Source organism: Haemaphysalis longicornis, unplaced genomic scaffold (assembly GCF_048455015.1).
Source record: "Haemaphysalis longicornis isolate Haplotype H1 unplaced genomic scaffold, Haemaphysalis longicornis Haplotype H1 scaffold_6, whole genome shotgun sequence".
NCBI lineage: Eukaryota > Metazoa > Arthropoda > Arachnida > Ixodida > Ixodidae > Haemaphysalis > Haemaphysalis longicornis.
In genome coordinates, this window is record NW_027526407.1 from 128,022,677 (window position 1) to 128,041,812 (window position 19,136).

The 19,136-nt window shown below is 45.9% G+C and overlaps 1 non-coding gene across 1 annotated transcript; it reads right to left on the reverse strand.

Annotated features, from left to right (window-relative positions):
- Positions 1-17,933: 17,933 nt before the first annotated feature.
- Positions 17,934-18,006, reverse strand: Trnai-gau (transfer RNA isoleucine (anticodon GAU)). The gene has a single exon. It is a non-coding gene; the product is annotated as a tRNA-Ile (tRNA).
- Positions 18,007-19,136: the final 1,130 nt, after the last annotated feature.

Sequence of the window (19,136 nt, forward strand, 5' to 3'; positions counted from 1 at the left end):
ACCAACTGCATTGTAAAAAGCACAGCCAGTAATTTTGTCCACAACATTAATTCATGTTTTACGTGCACTTCATCCAACATTGTGTATATGTTGGAATGCTGGAATGTTGGAAAGCTGGAATATGTTGGAATGTTGGAACGAGTCAACCTATGAGCCTACGTCTTAATGGTCAACGGGCAGATACTCTTAGCAAATCCTCCATAGCTGTAGCGCAGCATTTCAACCAACCACGCCACAATTCTGATGACCTTTAGTTGTATATACTTCAGTCAAACTTCAGGTCTCCTAGGACAGGAAATACCGATAATCCTATTTAATTCACAAATTCAACTACATGCAACCTACTGGAATAATGCGTCTAGGGGCAACTTGGAATCCTTGCGAAATTCACCGGGAATACAGAAATACGCAATGTCTTGCATATACCTTATCCAAAGACGATTACCGCTCCCTCTGGTCCTTACCTGGTCACCTAATTGTTTTTTTTATTCCTTATCGTCTAGCTTAATACTCGCCCGCCTCCCTCTAACCTTTGCTTTTGGAATTCCATTTATTTATTATTTTCTCTTTGTTTTTTACTCCACGAGGTCTTGTGCCCCGTACGTCATTCTAGTCTAGACCTAGTTATTTCCCCCCTTCTCTACCCTTTCTTTTGACCTGAGGCTTGCAGATAGTTTCTGATAAGGACAGCATTCTCACCGCCTGGTCTGCTTCCGGTGGTTCTGAGAACCTTGCCCCGCGGCGGGTCAACAAACACCCTCTCATCCTTTCGCTCCAAAAATTCCCCGAACACCAACCACCTACTTCGCTGCTTAAAGTATACAACCTTCTTGGCCCCTAAATCTCTCCACCGACATAATCCCAAACCAATCCGCTGTCTCCATTTCACTGCCTTCTTTCCTTCGCCCCTCTCACCTGGGGACCTACCCCTATTTAAAGCGTGCCAGCCAGGCGAGAGATTGCCCTGAAGAAAGCAAGTCTCTTTGCTGAAACGTTGGCAACAATCGTGCTTTTACCTCGTTCAAAGTTTTCTTTTCTTGTGTTCTCTACCATCTACAAAAGTTCAACTGCTCCCTATATATACATATATTTATTGCAAAGGGGGTTTAATTGCTTTCACCGCGGATCGTCGGAGAAGTGGCAAAAGGATCAGTGGTCCAGCCGGCCAAATGCCTCCCGCACTTCACGAGCTTCATGCCGATGACGAAACCGCTGTGGTGGCTCAACCGGTATCCTCTTCGTCATCTGCACAATCCGAGTGGTCAATCTTCTTGAGTGGGCATAGGCCTATCAAAAGGCCAATGCTGACAGTTGTTCTGGCAGCGTACTTCACCCATTGTTCGGTAATGGTCTCACTGTGGCTTCGCGCCACTTGCTCGTCGTTCGCGCTACAATTACCCTCTACCACGAAGGGAGCAACCCTGACGACCTAAGGGAACGTCATGACGAAGGGGTCGTAGTATGGCTTGAGGCTATTCGCGTGTACTGTTTCGCGGCCGAGGCAGCGTATGTCAGACGATGAGGTGAGCGGCTCCACAACGTAATTAAAAGGGGAGGTTCGTTCGAGTAGGAGGTACGGTCCATGGAACTTGGAAAGGAGCTTGCTAGAAATTCCAGAGGTAGTGGCTGGGACCGGAAGTCATAGGAGGGAGCTTGGAGGAAAAGTCCCTTGTGGGTTGTCACTGTCACGTCGATGTTTTTGCTAGAAGTGGTTTTGGTAGAAGCTGAAAAACAGGCGTGTATTCTGTAGCATCGGGTCAGTAGGAGAGAATAATGTCGAGCGGCAGGATTCTTCACGGCCACATAGGAGGAAGCAGGGTGAGAACCCTGTAAAAGTCTGTGTCGCAGTGTTGTACGCGTAAGTCGCAAAAGGGAGAATTGTGTCCCAATCGGAGTGATCAGAAGTCACGCGTGGCGAACGTGTCGCAAAGGGTGCGGTAAAATATCTCCATAAACCCATTAGTCTGGTGATTATAGGCTGTGTAGATGCGGTGGTTGAGGTTGCATTTTTTTAGAGCAAAATCGATAAAACTTCTAACCAAAAGACACTTCCCCGGTCACTTAGAAATACTCGTGGTGCTCCATAACACAGGACGAAATGGAGCAGAAGTACGCCCACCTCCCCTCGCGGGAACCCTGGTGTGATGGGACGTTGAAGGAGGTTCCATTGTGCGTTTCCGTTGGGTCGATTACTCGAATTGCGTGAGCAATCGTCGGGTAATGCGAGAGAGAGAGTGAGAGAGAGCAAACGTAGCGCGCACGACCGTCGACTGAGAGAACGGCCGGAGCGCGGCCCTCTGCTTGTATGCGCAGCGCACCCGTAGGTGAGGAGACCGCAGAGAGAGAGGGCGCTGCACACGCGCAAACCGCCGCCCACCGGCGGAGTGAGTGAGCGCGCCGTACTGCGCGGCACAGATGTTGGGGGAGAGGGCGCGCTATCACGCCGAGAGCGGAGGAGAGACGCACCTGCGCCGACTCGGATGACAACGACGCAGGAAGGACAGGGCCGTCGGCAAGAGATGCTGCTCTCAGCGTCGCATCTAAAAGGAAGGTAGCTACTTCACGTGCGGTGGCAGCCGATAGCACGGCGGTCTCAGGGCATCGCGTAAGGTGATCGACAGCGACGTTAACCCAGAAGCTGCCGGGAGCAGTAAGTAGCAGAGGGCCGTATAAGTCTTTCCCTACCCGGTCGAAAGGGCGACGGGGAAGGGAAAAGGTTGTAACGGGGGGGGGGGATGGTTTGTACCTGCGGCGGAGACTTGTGACGTTGACATTCTCGGCGTAATTTCATAAACTTAGTTACAAAGGAATACATTCTGCGCCAAAAGTAGCGCATCCTAAACCTGTTGTACGTCTTTAAAACTCCTTCATGGGTGAATTGAGCATTAGTATGGAAACTAGCACAGATTGTAGAGCGCGCATGACGAAGGATCACTAACAACCACTTACGGCCTTCGGGAAGGTAATTCTTGTGATGCAAAAGCCCGGCACGAATGGAAAATTATATGACCTGACGTCGCAGTGCCCGCGAGGAGCTGCGTTCCGTAGGGTTCGCAATAATATCAAATGTGAAGAAATCCAAGGGTTCTTGCGTTGCTGCCTTGCCATATTCTCATGTGGTTACCATTACTCAACTTCGGGGCAGAAACTGGAAGGGCAACTAAGAAGGTTTAACTTAAATTGACGACGCCTCAGCGAGCAATGGAATGGTAAATGATAGGTGTAACACTAAGGGACAAGAAGAGAGCGGAGAGGGTGAGGCAACAAATGCGGGTTAAGGACATTTTAGCAGAAATTAAGAAGAAAAAATGGACGTGGCAGGGCACGTATTGCGAAGGTAAGATAACCGTTGGTAATTAAAGGTAACGGAGTGGATCCTTAAAGAAGGCAAAGGTGGAAGGGGGCGGCACAGAAGGTTAGATGGGCAGATGAGATCAAGAAGTTTGCTTGGATACATTGGTCGCAGTTAGCACTTGACCGGAATAATGAGAAAATAATTAGAGAGGATTTTGACCGGCAGTCGGCACCGATAGGCTGGGGATGCTGATATGATAACTAATTTATGAAAGAAAAAATGATTTACTGCGCGCTCGTTTTTGCTGTCATTCAAAAGGCGCCAGGCTAGTTATCCCTAATTTCGCCACAGCGTACAGCGATTGCAGAAGACGGAATGCTGAACACAATCTCCCTGCCCCCTTCCTGACCACTAAAGAGAACCTAAATAAATGTCCTACCTTTTATTGAAGCTAAAAGATCTCTAGAAGAAAGATGGAGGGTTTCTTTCGTGAAGATAAACGCAGTTCCTAAGTTCTTCGCAACTGGTAAACAAGAGTGATTAGCTACGGATCTGCGTCTTGACGTGGCTTGACGAAACTCGGCTCTGCAAAGGGCAAAAAAAACTAGAAAAAAAAATATTTGTTATAAAATTTTGTTAGCCTAATCAGCAACAAATTAAACAATACAACTTTGTGTATTGAAGAGCTGAAAAATCGCGTGCCCTCCACTGAATGCAGGTAGAGAGAATACAAATAATAAAATAAACTTAAGGCTAAATGCGGTAAGCAACAACCATGATCGAGGAGTAGTGTTTCAACCATAGAAACGTACGACGGGTGCCCGGGGTATTTCATTGATCGGACCATAGCAAATATTTATGCACATTTGTAGCTTGCACATCCATCGGGCCAAATGGAATAGACGTTCACATTTCCCAGAAAAATACACCCCAAGTACGTCCACAAGACGCCGAGCGCGGAAATGAGGCATTCCGCTGTATAACGGATGTCCTACGGGTATATGTGGTCCAATAGGGCTGCTCGGTCTCGGTCCAGCAGGAGGCTTCTGCCCTACGGTGTTTGCCGGGGTACTCGCCTTTTTTTCTTCTTTTACGGCTTCGCCGATAGAAAAGTCGCGCTTTTGAGCCTAATGTTCAGTATACCAACGTTTGTGAGCGTACTGTACACAGTATATTATTCACTAACACCCACACATTTTGTTATTAGCTATATATGTGGCAGGACGTCGTTGACCCTGGTTGCATCAATGTTGCAAGATTGTTTGCATGAAGCAGCAGAGATTGTAACACGTGCTGCGTGGCGGGTGCGAGTTTGGGCCTGTGTCATGACCACAATACGTCGGTCCACCGTAAAACCATACACCGGCTGTCTCCGGAAACCACGATCATTGACGGGCCCTAAGTCGCTGTTCGGAAGCTTCCGGTAAACCCCTAGAACTTCAAGAGGTGATATCCGTCAAACCCACAACAAAAAAGTGTTTCGACCAGGTAACTTGCTCTTTGAGTTCGTAGACCATCCACGAACCGTCGGGGTGAGCGCTAATTGTCTTTCAGGACATGCACACACAAGGACGTGTGATTGTCGAAGGGAATGGTAAAAAACGACACCGGTCAATAAAAGCTAATGCAAAGGTAAACGTCCACCAGCAATTATACCATCACTATTATTATAACAATTTAAATAGTCCTAATACCGGTCGACTAAACTAACAGGTGCAGGATAAATGGTGACATCGCAGTTGTGGAAAGAAGAACCATGGGATAGCTTTCAATATTCTCACTACGCCTAATGCATTTAACCACGAAATCGTGTTCCATCAAAGCCACGTTTTGCTGCATTACACTGGGGTAATATGCCTTGCTGATTTTATATGGGCTCATGACTGGTGGCCCCATCGTTCACTGAAGGCTTCCCATATAAGAAGAAATGATACCGCTTGGAGGCACAAAGGAGACCAACTCCTTTCATCTATATCGTTGACTTCGCAGCTTCATGAGATAAGTTACGTCAGCTTGCATACGTATCAGGTTGTGCGGTTGCTTTAACCCCTGCACCAGTACAGCGTAATGGTGGTCAAGGAAGCGTCGGTACTAATGATAAATGGTTCGAAACAATAAAAACCTTTGAGATGGCCTTCTACTAAAATCTTTGCTTCAAGGTGTTGATTGCCGCCGGGTGCACGTCTGCCAAGGTGACTTGGTTGGGGGTTCTCTTCTGACAAGTCCCTTGAATAGATGACACTTTTCGGAGTACCACGGAAGAAATTTTCTGTATTACCAAGTCAGGCCCACGAACGAGCACACATGTTTTCTAGTCGTGAGGCTTAGAGCAGAGTAAATTGTTTTCTGCTCCCCTTCAGGCAGAAGGAGATCGTGATGCACAACGTGACCAAGGTCCCTTACCGAGGAGTAGGGGATCGCATTTTTTTTGGTCGCATGGTATGGCCGGCTTGCCCCATTCGCCAGAAATTGATTGAATGTCTTGTATTTACTCTGGCCTTTTTGTTCGAAGAGAACTTATCTATGCAGTGGTAGGCAGTTGCGAGGCCGTCGACTGGTTTTTATCCCACGTAATTACTGCAAGTGTCTGTGTTGCGCCTAATGCATGCACACACTTGTGACAGACCGAGGCGCAATAGGACCCTGTCATTGGTTTTGACTCCTCCTATATGGTCACCAAACGAAATCATTCAAGAAACCAAATTTTTAAATCTCTCGCCTCCTGCCTAGTTTCGCGATTGTTTTACCAAATTCTACGTTTAGATCATTGTCGCTGATGAGGATCTAGTTGTGTTGGCGACAGACTACACCGAGCAATATTGTGGAGTCGTTTGTTATCACGGCCGTTAGTGATATGACCATAAGATGATATGGTGTCGTCGGTCTCTAAGTAAACGGGTGCAGCTGGCTCAGTCATTACCTCAGGTCTTATGTGTACACTTTCCAGGAATGAATTTGAATGGTCGTGGAACCCCCAATCAAGAGTATGTTTCAATCAGACCTTCAGTCACCTTGTACGTTGGAATATATGGTATACAATCTAATGCCCCTATAATAAATCGCAAAATAAAATTGTGAGGATGGTCCAATATCTCGCAGCCAGGCGATCCCGGAATTGTGACATTTTCCACCGTGCGGGTACCCTAACAACTGCACCTGTTGTCTATAAAAGTTCACTCCCTGACTCCTGCTAATTGGTAAGGTAAAAGAACAAACAACTTCAATTCTTATCGCTGGGAAGATGCCGATGACTCGCTTTGTTCGTAGAACCTGCGCCCTGCTAGGTGTTTGGGTACAGTTCGCTTGCAGTTCTGACACGAGTTAGAAAACACGTAACATCGAATTTCATGCCTGCAAGTAAATTTCATTGATTACCCTAGGCACTTTCTTTTTATTTCTTGGAAGCATGAGATAATAAAAAGTTCAAAAAACTCGTTGTTTCATCTCGTTCTTCCGTGGACGGAGGCGATGGCTCAAAGGAATTCAGTGTAGCTAAAATGGCTTCTGCGGTCATTAGTGTAGTTTTCAAGCCAACAGATTGCCCGCATGAGAAAAAAAGTGAGGCATTTTTTCTGCGTTGATGCGACATTCTAAAGGCTTCTCTTGGGAAGCTCATTAGCTATAGGTGGCTGCAGCCATCATTTCAGTGTAATCGCGCATTCCTCCTTCCTTACCTCTCTCATTAGTGGTAGAAAAGAATTTTCTTGGCGTAACTGAACTGTCAGGGTTCTTTCTGGACTACGTCTTTCACTATGTAGAGGTACGTTTCTTCGGAGAAATCAGAGTCTTGTGTGGTGTTCTATAGTCCAAATACTGTGTTCTAGCGTCCGAAACACTACCGACGTTTGTATATATGATCGTAAGAGATGATCACCCATTGAGGTCGCTGTCGCGTGGCCTATTATGAACGGCTAGTCTATGTAAACCAGGTTTTTAGCAAGACAGAGAGAGGCGTAGTCGAGAAGTTACCCAGTCCTCATTCCTGGTGTTAACCTAGTCAGTTACCAAAGAAGGTTTTCCGGATAGGGCGTTACAGCCTGAATCATTTAAACACTTTACTTGTCATTACCCACCCTTTAATGCTAGCTCTTGATGTCATTGCAAGCTGGGAAGCCTTGACCGATCGTCCGTATGCGGACTGCGACAATTTGTGGCATGTAGCAGCGAGCGTGGCACTTTATTCGCAGCGTCTCAACTGCGAGGGCGTGTTGCCGCCTTCTCATAGGTGTTTTCGATACTAAAAACAGGAAACAGGCTTTTCGCTGAATTCCCTGTTCTGTGACCTCGCCTATAACATCTGAAGCACTGTTCTGGTCTCTTACCTACTCGTGATATAGATTTTCGAGGGTCGTGACAGCTTTCCAGTAATTTCTCACGTGTAGGGCCTCCCCGTTTGTCAGCCGCTCGTGGCGGAAGTAGTGGTCAGCAGTTTTTATAGTTGGTTGCGTATTTCGCCGCTTTTTTATCTAAAGCCGCCAGCTTAGTGTGACATTTGCTCACGAACTGCTCAGAGACGTAATATTTACGAAGAGCTTTGTCAGTTCCGGTTTTCTGAGTCAATGTCCCTCAAGTTATCTTAGCTGTCGAAATAACCTAACGAACATACCGAAACTAGCGACCCCTCCTGGTTTCTCTGGAAGTGGTTGCTGAAAACTTTGGCTCGTGCACTTCAGTGTAGAGAATTCATCAAAAAGACGGTGCTTGACGTTCTAAATCACTGCATCATCTACAGCAAGGTGTCATACGACCCTGCGAGATCCAAGATTGAGGCACAGATTCAGTCTGATGCACTAGTATTAATAATACGACAGCAACAACCTAAATCTGTGAATGTGGTTATGTTGCTCCTGTAATACTTCTGGCTGCAGTTAAAGGTCCGACAGCTCCCTTTTTAGGCCAGACGTCACGCAATTTTGAAAGCTGCCTGGTTAATTTACCCCTTTTCTCTAGTTTTTTTGGCTGTTGTACCAGGAGAATAGCCCTACTGTATGCCTACTCTCTTTTTCCGAAACATCGTTCTGTCCTTCGCATAGTTTTCTGCAAAGGTATTTAATAAATGCGTTCCAAATATTTGTGGCAGGGACGTGACATAACTCTGGTCTAATGAAGGAAAATCACATTGGCGTTACGTGAGTAAACCTTCTTCGTTATTCGTCTTGCTGTGTATCCGACTGTTCACTTTTGCTATTTCTCCGAGCTTGACGTTTTTTTCTTTCTTGATTAAATATATATATATATATATATATATAGCAAATCATCAAGGGGAAATGAGGGGCTCGGTGAATTAGGACAGAGTGAGGATTGTCAGTCAAGAAATCCTCGCAAAGCAAAGGAGAGAATGCGGTAGGTAATAGAACCAGATGAATTTTTCGACTCAGAAAAAAGTGGTTCTGACTTGAACAATTCTTCATCTGGTTCTATGACCTACCGTATTCCCCCTTCGGCTTTCTGGGGTTTTGTTGACTGCCCATCCTTATTATGCCTTATTTCACCGAGCCCCTAATTTCCCACTTATGATTCGCTACATGCATAGCGAGGGCCACTGTTCTGGCCGTCTTGGTGCCAAACGAAGCTTAAGAGGATTCAAAGCTGGTCGACCACTCTCGACATGTCGTAGACACTCGAGTCACTGCCCGGTGGTGTAAAAAAGGTCCCCTTCACCCCGAGTAGTCCGAGTGGCGCTGGCTACCATCCCCAAGTGCAGGAAACAAAAAATACCCTAACATAAATACCTAAGATAGTGGTGGGGAGACAGCCTTGCCGGTAGCGTAGTAGTCATCGCACCAGACCTGTATTCTGGAGGTCGCGGGTTCGGATACCAGCCGGCGGGCATTTTTTCTCCGCTTTCTCTCTGACTCAAAGAATTTTCATCTGGTTCTATGGCCTATCGCATTCCCCCCTTTGCTTTCCGATGTTTTCTTCACTGCCAATCCTTATGCTTTCTATATATATATATATATATATACAACACAAAGACGCTTGGCGCAATATTCGAACGTAAAAATAGACCTGTATGTTAACAAATCACAATTGATATTTTTGCAGAGGAGGAAACCTACGAAGGGGCAGCACCTTCGGAACTGAACAAAATGTTTGATGGTTGCGCGTTTTTTGTGGGTCCATGTACTAACAATAACGCTGGTGTTGTTGCTCTAAGAACCCCAAGCCTTTCATCCGAAAGCACAACTGGTATGTATTATAATATAAAAACCCTATTGCACAAAACTCTAATGCACATCTCGCTTCTTATCTGGAGCAGTTGTTGCGCGTTTTTGGATTGAAAGCAAGAAAATGTAATAGGTTACCTGCTTGAGCAAAGCATGCACGTTAACGTAGTCTGATAAAAAATCTCGGGCCATCACCACTAATCTAAAACTTGAATAGGGGCGAAGCATACAGTGGATAAGTGTAATCTGTGCGCCCCGCCGTTTTCGCCAACAGAAATGAAACACTTGGGGGGTTGCGGTATACTACTTTACTGTAAAATTATCTTGTGTTTTAAGCACGACGCTGCCTAGCGGGAGGCCTAAACGCGTGTCTTGCTTTTTTCTTTGGTACGTATTACGAAGCGCTTCAGCGCGAGGACGCTGTAAACACATGTGCCGGTGTATGTTAGTCCGCGTTACGTTCTAGCAGGAACCGCAAGACTTTCCTGGTCCTTTGGTACGGTTACTGCATAACGCAACAATTACGACGATGATTATGACGACGACTGAAGGAGACGACAACCGCCCCAGCCCCTAAAAGGTATCGCCCCTAAAATGCATAAGGTCACCTTTTATCAAGCGGTGCTCTATGCTTCGCAGTCGGCGCATTGAACCAAGCACCTGAATTCCCAGAGATGACCCTGCAATCACCGCATATTATATTAGTGTTACTGTCGGAGTGAACGACGGACAGCTTTGTAATTTTCCCGCGTGCGGATGGCGTGCAAGTATTAGTCCCGCATGCCGCGCACTAACAGAGATAAACGCAGAGAGTGGTGGCATCTATTAACGTGAGCTTCTGAATGCAAAAGATGGCACAGCGACACACAGTTGTAACTTTGTTTGTGGTTCCTTTCTAGATGTGAAATAACAGAAGGTGTAGCGATAAAACTACGGGCTTCTGCAGAATAAGAGCCAAGGCGAGAGAATGTTCTCAACCAAATTATATATCGGGCGGTACTTTTCAATGCTGCTGTAGAAACAGCGACACATAGAAAACCTACGTTCTGGTCATATTTCTTACTGGTTTAAAAAAAGTACAAAATTTTGATCAGAAATATGCCTGCAACATTACCTTCATTTCAGATACCGGAAAAAACTGCAACTAATCGTACCAGGCTAGACCAAATTTTACGGGCGCTAAGTCGTCTGAAACTATCCATGTATTGTCTGCGTAAGAACTACACTGGTAAACTCTCTGAAGTAACACGCACTTTGAGGATCGCCACTCCTGTGCAGTAATTGCGCTGATTAGGAATTTTATTCTTCGGGCTGGAGAGCCATACTAGAACGAAAAGGTTCCTATATACCCTTTTTTCATATTTACATATACATTTGTTTTGGTTTACATCTTTTTGTGATGACTTACACCTCAAAAATGAAGTAATCAACAGACTATTTTCTACAGAACCTTCACCACCGCCTGCATTCAGAGGACCTCCAACACGAATAAAACAGCAGTTCGTTACTATATCACTTCAAGCAACGAAGTTTTCGAATACCGTGTACTTCTTCAAATATATTCGACGTAAATATTTATGTTTTTTTGTTAAGCTTGTCAAACAATAGAGAACAGTCATCGCAGCAAATTCCGCAGTGTCAGGGGACACAGGGGGCTAACAGGGTAACTGCTCGAAACTGGAACAAAAATTGTTTCTTTAATAAGAGTATACAAAAGCAGTGAAGCGGCATCTAGGCATAGTAAAAAATCAGATGTATGCATTTTTCATCATAAATGGGGATAAAATTGTCATAGCCGCCAAGGAGCTCTCTAGAGATTTGTACGGTAGCCGTCACATCCAGGACAACACCGAAAGAGGCATTAGTTCAGAGGAGGCAGATAGCCCAACATGAATGACAGACGAAATAAAGAAAGCTTTGAAAGAAATGCGAACGTTAATGCAACCGGTGAGGATGAGATAACATCAGACCTTTTGAAGCAGGGCGGACGGACTGTACTAGAGAAACTGGCAAACCTGTACACGCAATGCCTAATCACCGCGAGTACTGCATTCTTGAAACAACGTGAACATCATCCTAATTCATCGGAAAAGTGACATAAATGATGAAGAATTAAACACTCGTTCCCTTATTGTCAGCCCTTTACAACGTACTACTAGGGTAATGGCTAACAGAATGACACCTCAGATATCAGTCAACCTAATGAACAAGGCCGGTTTTATAAGGAATATTCAACAATTGACTGTATTGACACGATAAACCAGGTGATTGAGAAATGCGCTGAGTATTCTACCCCTATATAAATAGCCTTCATAGAATATGATAAAGCATTTGACTCGGTAGAAACCTGAGCAGTCACAAAGACACAGCGGAATTAGGGTGTAGATGATCATTCCATTAAAATACTAGAGGACATATGCAATGGTGACAGAGCTACTATCGCCGTCTACAAAGAAAGCACTAAAATACCGATAAGTAAGCGTTTTAGACAAGAAGACACGCCCCTCCAATGTTATTCACAGCATGTTTACAAGAGGCATCCAGAAAATTGTATTGGAAACAGGTGGGCGTAAGTGCTAATGGAGATAAATGAATAATCTTGGATTTGTAGATGGCGTTGCCATCTTAAGTAACTTCAGGATCGAATTGCAAAGCATGCTTAGAGCACTGGACAGGCAGAGTGGAGCCGTGGGTCTCTAAATGTAATATGCGGAAATCTAAAGTAATGCTCAATAGCCTAGGAAGATCGCCACAGTTTGACGTAGGTGGCGAGCCAGTGGAAGGTTTAAGCGAATATATCTATTTAGGCCAAGTGGTGGCCACTGATCCCAACCGTGATGCAGAAGTAATTAAGAGAATAACAATGGGGTGGAGTTCATTCGGCATTCATTCCAGGTAGCAAATGGCAGCCTACCATTTTTCCTAAAGAAGAGAGTGTATGACAGCTGCAGCTTACTGGTACACACCCTCAAGGCAGGAACTTCGATGCTCACTAAAAGTGTTCAACTAACATTGATGACCACTCAGCGAGCAATGTATCGGATGATGATAGTATTAAGATTAGGTGACAGGAAGAGAACGAAGTGGGTCAGAGAACAAACCAGTGTAAGGAAATAATAGTAGATATTAAGAAGGAATTGGTCTGGCCAGGGAATGAATGGGGAAGACAAGATAACCGTCACTCTTTAAGGGTAACAGAGTGAATTCTAAGAGAAGGAAAATGTGGCCGTGGGTGGCAGAAAGTTGGATGGGCAGATGAGATCACGAAGTGCACCGGGATAAATTGGTCGCAATGAGTACAGGTCCAGGATAATTTGACATTTTGGGAGAGCGCTTTGCCTTGGAGTGGGCGTAGACCTGATGATGATAATGATGATGATGACGCTTACCAGGAAGGATTACTTTATTCCCTTCTATCAGCTCCGGGTGTTAGATTTTCTACAGGATTCAGGCTTCACCACCTCGTGGAAATGCAGCCGGTGTCGAAACCATCGCTGCCTTTGTAAAAACAAGACAACTCTGTAAGCGAAAATTCGGCAGCTGATCGTGAATCGTTTTACTCGTGCAAGCAGCGTTGATATCGTAGGCGTCGTAATGTTTAGGCGTTTGGCAGGTACCAGCCTCCAACGCAGCTGCCTAATCGGTGTTCTTCAAAACCAGTGCCACATGCTGTCCTCTCTTCTCCGGGCAAGAGCAATCCCGCTTTCTGCCGTACGGTTAGCCCCTCACACTCTAGTCTTGTTTGCAGGCACCAAACGTGCATCCAAAAAGTTTACTAGCAGTGAGGTGCCCTAACAGATGATCGTAAAGAACGGCGTCGCCTTCACTTGTTCAGTTCAAAAAGCAATGCTTCAGGTAGCCTTCATTACGGGATAAGTTCAGTTTGCTGTTTAAATAAAACGTTTACCCTGTCTCAACAAAGTTCTTTGTAGACAACCGAAAAACATATACGAGATGGGCTATCACGTTGCTAGGTGGTTATTGTTTATGTACAGTTCACAGCCGCAAAAATCAGAAAAACGCGATTAGTACAAATTATCACTTTGAGGTACAGTATTCATGTTATTCAGTTCTTATGTATGTTACAAGGACAAGTTGAATTTTATGCATTACAGACGAGCTTTATTGTACATAACGAACAAAGAGGTAAAAATCAATGAAGTCCATGATTACCTCCACAAAAAGCTTCTGACTGTGCCACAAGAATGTGGCGACGAAGCACCTGTTACTCCTTTTTACATTTTTCAGGTGACTGGTGCCTGCGAATTTATAACGAGGAAATGAAGAACGACAGACAAGCCGTTCATTGCTTTGCAAAGCTTACAGAGTGCGCTCAAATAATTGGGAGTGAAAGCACGTACATTGACGATAGACAGTTACATACTGACTGTTCTGATACAGGTAATTAAGCCCCCCTTTCCATTAAACATCTCCGTTTATTAGTAAACACACTCTTTACAGAGAAAGCTATTCGAATTCTGCTTTGGTGTTGTATTTGATATCAAGTGGGATGTTTTGTCTTCTTCATCTGCAAGAAACGTTCTCATACGATAAAGTGTGGAAAATGCATGCGACCTGACGTGACGTTTTCCTTCCAGCGATATTTATGGTAAAGGCAAAATTACGCAGCAGCGTTGAATTGTCATGTTTCTAGGAGAAGGCGTTCGTGTCTAATGTGGTCTTTCTCGTGTGCCTGATGAAGGCGCGACTCTTTGCTAAAACAATACCAACCTTCTATATCGCTACCTTGTTCCAAGTTTTGCATCCGACCTCCCTCCCAATACGACCCCTCCCCTTCACAGTGGGCGGAGCAGCTGTCCAGCTCTGAACCCGGGTCCCAGCATAACCTGGTGAGACGGGCGTGGACTGCCAATCAGAGCCAGGAGTCCCCCCGTTGGTCTGCCTCCACACACTGAGTCGGATTGGGCACCAATAAAAGTTTATACCTCCTCCTACTGGAGATCTGTGGTCGTGTGTTCCCAACGATCTTCCATTTCATTGCTTTCATTCTCTAGATTTATATATATATATATATATATATATATATATATTGTAGAACAGAGAAGTACGGGACGAGGGATTCCGTAAGGACACATATCAAAGTTGCAGTCCTTATTCCCAGTGCTGTTTGGCGTTTTAACAGTGTTTTATAGTGCCGAATGAGGGATGATTGCCTTTTTTTTATGCAGGAATAAATATTTGAAAATTCAAGTGAAGAAAAAATGCGCCGTTTTTTCCGGAAGCGGGAATCGAACCCACAGCCTCCGCATAACGCGTGCGGTGCTCTACCATTGAGCTGGTTCCGCAGCGACTCCTCTCTTGACTATATCGCGGGGTTTTGTATTTTACGACTGCTCAGAGCCCGGTCAACTAGCGCCGCCCCTCGACCACCGCGGGAAGACGTAGAACGTCTTTTTCCAAGCGGCCGCACGTAAGACGTGGTCGGAAGTCGGGGATAGCCAAAGGCATTTCAGACGGCTGAAGCCAGAACCCTCGTAATGCATTTTGTCGAACAGAGACGTACGGGACGAGGGATTCCGTAAGGACACATATCAAAGTTGCAGTCCTTATTCCCAGTGCTGTTTGGCGTTTTAACAGTGTTTTATAGTGCCGAATGAGGGATGATTGCCTTTTTTTATGCAGAAATAAATAATTGACAATTCAAGTCGAGAAAAAATGCGCCGTTTTTTCCGGAAGCGGGAATCGAACCCAACCCCTCCACAAAACGCGTGCGGTGCTCTACCATTGAGCAAGTTCCGCGGCGACTCCTCTCTCGACTATATCGCGGGGTTTTGTACTTTACGACTGCTCAGAGCCCGGTCAACTAGCGCCGCCCCTAGACCACCGCGGGAAGACGTAGAACATCTTTTTCCCAGCGGCCGCACGTAAGACGTGGTCGGAAGTCGGCGATAGCCAAAGGCATTTCAGACGGCTGAAGCCAGAACCCTCGTAATGCATTTTGCAGAACAGAGAGGTACGGGACGAGGGATTCCGTAAGGACACCTATCAAAGTTGCAGTCCTTATTGCCAGTGCTGTTTGGCGTTTTAACAGTGTTTTATAGTGCCGAATGAGGTATGATTGCCTTTTTTATGCAGGAATAAATAATTGAAAATTCAAGTCGAGAAAAAATGCGCCGTTTTTTCCGGAAGCGGGAATCGAACCCAACCCCTCCACATAACGCGTGCGGTGCTCTACCATTGAGCAAGTTCCGCAGCGACGCCTCTCTCGACTATATCGCGGGGTTTTGTATTTTACGACTGCTCAGAGCCCGGTCAACTTGCTCCGCCCGGTCAACTATGTATATGTATATATATATATATATATATATATATATATATATATATATATATGTTGTAAGCTATGAATAAGGCAGACATTATCAGCCGTATGTGGACATTCTCCTCAGTGGCTATGCGCCAGATGCTATGTGCCACCAGTCGCGCTCGCCGTGCACATCGTCGTCCCAGCTATCATGAAAGTTGTGTTCTGGAATCTGCGCTCGACCTGAGCTCGCTAGCCTGTCGCTCTAGGCGGGATTAGTTTAATAAACCGGTTTCCGACGACTCCTGGCCTGTGCCTCACATGTGGTGAAGGTGCGCCCAGCTTCAACTGTTCTCGATAATTGTTTCTTGACTGCGCCGGTGGCCTCTGCATCCAACAGTATCGATTACTTTATTTTCCGCCTGTTTTATAGCCGTCATCTCGCTCTTCTCAGGATGACAGCCTCACACTAAGACCGCAAGTCAAACTAGACGCTTCGCACCGCGTTGTCTCGTTTAGAGCCGGCGATCAGGTCTTACTTTCCACACCGCTCCGGACCCCAGGACTGAGCGAGAAGTTCCTTCCCCGCTTTGTAGGCCCTTACACTATCCAGGAACAGACTTCACCGGTAAATTACCGCGTTACGCCCACCTTTACTTTCACCGACCACCATTGTCGCGGCACTGAAGTTGTACACATTTCCCGGCTGAAGCATTTCAACTCCCGGAATCCGCCTTAAGCGCCCGAGTCGGCCGCTTTAGCCCCGAGGGAAATGTTGTAAGCTATGACTAAGGCAGACATTATCAGCCGTATGTGGACATTCTCCTCAGTGGCTATGCGCCAGATGCTATGTGCCACCAGCCTCGCTCGCCGCGCACATCGTCGTCCCAGCTATCATCATCGGTGTGTTCTGGAATCTCTAAGCTTGACCTGAGCTCGCTAGCCTGTCGCTCTCGGTGGGATTAGTTTAATAAACCGGTTCCCGACGACTCCTGGCCTGTGCCTCAAAATACAAATTTTCATTAACCATAACAAAAAAGAAGAGCCTAACCCGACCCCTATGCCTCCATTGGCGTTGTAGACTCCCGACCTATCTTTCTGTATTTCCTCAACGAGCCCCTCATTTCCTTACTCTATTATTCTGCGAAAGCCTAGCGAGGGTCCCCGTTCTGGCAGCTTTGGTGCCTAGGTAGCATAAGAGGGCTTCGCGCCAATTACAAGCTCATGAAAGGATGTAGACGTTCGAGTCACGCCCCGGAGCTTGAAAAGAAGGTCTATTCTCCCCGTGTTGTCTGAGTGGCGCTGGCTACCACCCTCAAGTATCTGATACAGTTGTAGTAAATATAAATGGCCCACAAAGTGAAGGAGAACACAGTCGCCCAGATTGCCGAATTGGTACGACATTCGAGATATAATCGAAAGGCGTGGGTTCGGTCCCCACTCTGGGAGCGTGCTTTCTTTCTTCTGTATATTTAAAAAAATGTTACCTTAATTACCCGAAACACAAAACAAAGAGCCTAACCACACCCCTATGACTCCATTGTCGTTGTAGACTGCCGACCTCTCTTTCTGTATGTATATATACATATATGTATAGCGAATGAGAATAGGAAATGAGGGGCTCGTAGAAATAACACAGACATAATGGTTGGCAGTCAAGAAAACGTTGAAAAGCAAAGCGAAGGTTGTGCTAGGTCATTTAAACAGAAAGAATTTGGAAACAAAGAAAGAAAGAAAGCGGAGAAAAATGACCGCCAGGTGGAATGCGAACCCACGACCTCCAGAATACCGGTTTGGTGCGATAACCACTACGCTACCCGCGGGGCGATTTTCCCCCCCGCTTTCTGGGGTATTTTTATCTATGTAATTTTTTCTCTGCTTGGGGGTGGTAGCCAGCGCTACTCTGACTTCTCGGGGTGAAGGGGACCTTCTTTTTATTCCCCGCGCCGTGACTCGAGTGTCTACGACATGTCAAGAGTGGTCAACCAGCGTTGAACCCTCTTAAGGTCCCTATGGCACCAAGACTGCCGGAACAGAGGCCCTCGCTATGCATGTCGCGAATCAGAATAGTAAATGAGGGGCTCGTAGAAATAACACAGAAATAAGGGTTGGCAGTCAAGAAAACCTTGGAAAGCAAAGGGGAGGTTGTGGTAGGTCATTTAAACAGATAAAGAATTTGGAAATAAACAAAGAAAGCGGAGAAAAAATGCCCGCCAGGTGGGAACCGAACCCACGACCTCCAGAATATCGGTCTGGTGCGATAACCACTACGCTACTGGCGGGGCGATTCCCCCCCACCACCCCGCTTTCTAGGGTATTTATATCTATGTTATTTTTTCCTGTGCTAGGGGGTGTTAGCCAGCCCCTCATTTCCTTACTATATCATTCTGCGAAAGCCTAGCCAGCGTCTCGGTTCTGGCAGCCGTGATGCCTAGGTGGTATAAGAGGGCTTCCCGCCAGTTTCAAGCTCATGAAAGGCTGTAGACGTTCGAGTCACGCCCCGGGGCTTGAAAACCAGGTCCATTCTCCCCCTGTAGTCTGAGTGATGCTGGCTACCACCCTCAAGTGTCAGATACAGGTGTAGTAAATATAAATGGCCGAGAAAGTGAAGCAGAACACCGCCACCAAGATTTCCGAATTGGTAAGGCATTCGAGATCTAATCAAAAGGCGTGGGTTAGGTCCCCACTCTGGGCGCGTATTTTTCTTTCTTTCTTTCTTCCCTATAGTAAAAAATGTTAACTTCAATAATTGTAGTAAAAAATGCCTAAAAACACCCCTATGCCTCCTTTGGCGTTGTAGTCTGCCAACCTATCTTTCTGTATTTCCTCAACGAGCCCCTCATTTCCTAACTATATTATTCTGCGAAAGCCTAGCGAGGGTCTCGGCAATGGCAGCCTTAATGCCAAGGTAGCATAACAGGGTTTCCCGCCAGTTGTCCGTTTATGACAGGCTGTAGACGTTTTAGTCACGCCCCGGGAGGCTGAAAAGAAGTTCACCTTCTCACAGTGAAGTCAGAGTGGCGCTGGCTACCACCCTCAAAAACGTCAGATTCCGCTCTAGTAAATATAAATTCCCCAGGAAGGGAAGGAGAACACAGTCGCCCAGATAGCCGAATTGTTCAGGCATTCGAGATCTAATCGAACGACGTGGGTTTGGTCCTAACTCTGGGCGCGTGTTTTCATTTCCTTCTTTCGTCAGTATATAAAAAAATATGGTAACTTCCCTAATTCTGGTAAAAAAACCGCCTAACAACACCACTATGCCTCCTTTGGCGTTCTAGTCTGTCAACCTATCTTTCTGTATTTCCTCAACGAGCCCCTCATTTCCTAACTATATATATATATATAAATATATATATATATATAAGGGTTGTCAGTCAAGAAAACCTCGGAAAGCAAAAGAGATGATATA